We start from the raw sequence: 2,522 nt of genomic DNA on the forward strand, positions 1-2,522 counted from the left end.
TGGATCCTTCCAATAAAATGTTTTAAATTCTGGGAACAGAACAAGCATTTTGTGAGTAAATTCGTGTCTGGGGGGAAAAGGGCATTTAAATATTGGATTTTAAAAGAGAGAAATAAAGGAAGAAACTTTTTTCTGCTGTGGTGGGTGAATTAAATCCCTTGAAATGCTGCCAAAGCATCAAAACCAGCCCTGAACAACCCCAGCAATTCCCCACCTGTCTGCTGAGCTGGAGCTTTTCAAGGCAAAGCCATTTCCCAGTAAATTGTTGGATATTCCTGCTCCAGCAGCAGCAAGAGGGAGTTTGGATGAAATGGCTGCAATCCAAGAAAATGCTGAAATAAGGAGAGAAAAGCAGCTGGTCCTACAAGAAGGGAAATCAGGATTTAAACCCTTCCCGTGGCAGAATTGTGGGCTGGGTTCATCCAGATGCTCCTGCTGTTCTCTGGAGCAGCTGGAGAGGGATGGATAAACCTCACAAGCAGGAAAAGCTGGGATTTTACACACAGGAGAGCAGGAAATGGGACTTGGAGCCACCTGGGACGGTGGGAAGGATGAAAGTTTGACAAGAAAGTCTCACAGATCTGTGTGTGCTTGGCAGAAAGATTTTTGAATGTGGAGTCTGAAGAAGGAATAGAGATGGAAGCAAGTTTTGATACACAAGAAAAGAATTGCTGAGCCAGCCTTGCTGGCTGACCAAGGAGCCAAAGGCTGTGTGAGTTAGAAGGGGTTTTATGGCTCAGAGCAAAGGATAAACCCAGCCCAAACAAGAAGATGTTTTTACCAAGCAGGAAGAGAGCACAGGCAAACAAGGCAGCAAATGTGGCAAGGAGAAAAAAGGTCCCAGAATTTCCCAGTGCAAGAAAACTGCAAAACAACTTGTGGCTGAAGCTGCCATGTGCTGCCTGTGAGTGACTGGAGAGCAGCCCCATGAATGTGGCACTGACAGGAGCTGTGATGGGCTGGAGGTAACAGTGAAGGGATGGATTGGCTCTGCTGTGGGAAGGTGCTCAGCAAAGAAAAGTCAATCATGCACTGGAACCTAAACTAAGGGTCTGCAGGGCTGCCTGCAGCTGGAGCTGACAGCTGTGGGCACAGCTCTGTCACCACGGCCCTGGGCTGCTGGGACACCTTGGATGGAATAAACTGCATTGGGAAGAGCCCCTGCAGTCCCCATCCCTCATTCAGGCTCTTACTGGAGGTGTCCCTGTCCAGGGCAGGGGTGGGATGAGCTGGGATTTGAGGTTCCTTCCAAGCCAAACCATTCCATGGTTCTGAGGGAATGAAGCATCCCAGGCTCTGTGGAGAGCGCGACCTGCAGGGGTGCAAAATCCCTGAGTGGAGGAGATCCTGGCCATTTATCCCCAAAAACCCCTGAGGACAATCCCCCAGTCCCAGCGCTGAGGTGGGAGAGCTCCAGGTCCCTGCTGGAGGTGCCCATTCCCAAAATGTGGGAATCAGAAAAACAGAAACCTCCACAAACACAAAAGAATTTCATCTGTAATCTTGGAAGAAGCTTGGCTTGATGTAAAAACACAACACACAAACATTAAGCAGAAAAATCATAAAATTACAATATATTTTATAGTTTCTATAGTTATCAGTAAGAATATGCTTTAAATAAAATAGTGAAGAGTTTATAATGTAAAGGTGTGTTTGTACAGATCAGCAAAGGGTATAGAAGTTATAACAAAAGCAAAGGTATGCAAGGGAGACAAAAACCATCAGACAAAGTATCCACAGTACAGCAGAAGGAAATAAAAGTGCTAAGTTAAAAAAACAAAATAAATTCTGTAGCAACTGTTAGTTTAGAAAGTTCTATATTACCTTGTAACAAAGAAATTTGGAACTATTCTTAAATTGTAACCAAATATTTACTCCTCTAAAATCTCATGACCTCCGAGAGTAATGTTTATCTAAATAATAGATCGTTCTTGGCTTTAAAATAATTTTCAATTTAAAAGCTTGACTAAAAAATAAATAATTAAAAATAACCCTTTTCTTACTAGCAATGACAATAACACCAGAAAACCCTTGAGAAGGAGCATTCCCCATTCCCTGCTGCCACTTCCATGGCTGAGCTCAGCCCTCTCCCAGCTTGGAGCTGCAAAACCTTAAAAAAATCTGGGATTTTCTCTTTTCCTGCTGGCCTTGGAGGTTCTGGGAAGTTTTGCTGCCTGAGAAGGGCTTTGCTCACCTGCTGGGATTTGAAATTTAGGGAATTCTGAGAACTTTGGGGTTGTAAACCAAAGCTTAGAATTAAACACAAGATTTAATTTGAGACTTTGGAAAAGGCTTTTAAACTTAGGTGCTAGAAGTGAGAACGTGGATTTATAGTTTAAAGCAGAGACACATTAAGTAAAGAAAATTCAGAATCCTAGAGTCTAATATATAGAAAAAATAAAAGCACTTATAAAGTTAAATCAGAAGTTTAGAATGTATTACTGTAGGCTTGTGTGTTATAATTAAGAAAACTTACACTGTAGCATGAGTCTGTAAGACAAAATATTTAAATATTGAGTTAA

This window comes from Fringilla coelebs (assembly GCF_963513975.1).
Source record: "Fringilla coelebs genome assembly, chromosome: 6".
NCBI classification, from domain to species: domain Eukaryota; kingdom Metazoa; phylum Chordata; class Aves; order Passeriformes; family Fringillidae; genus Fringilla; species Fringilla coelebs.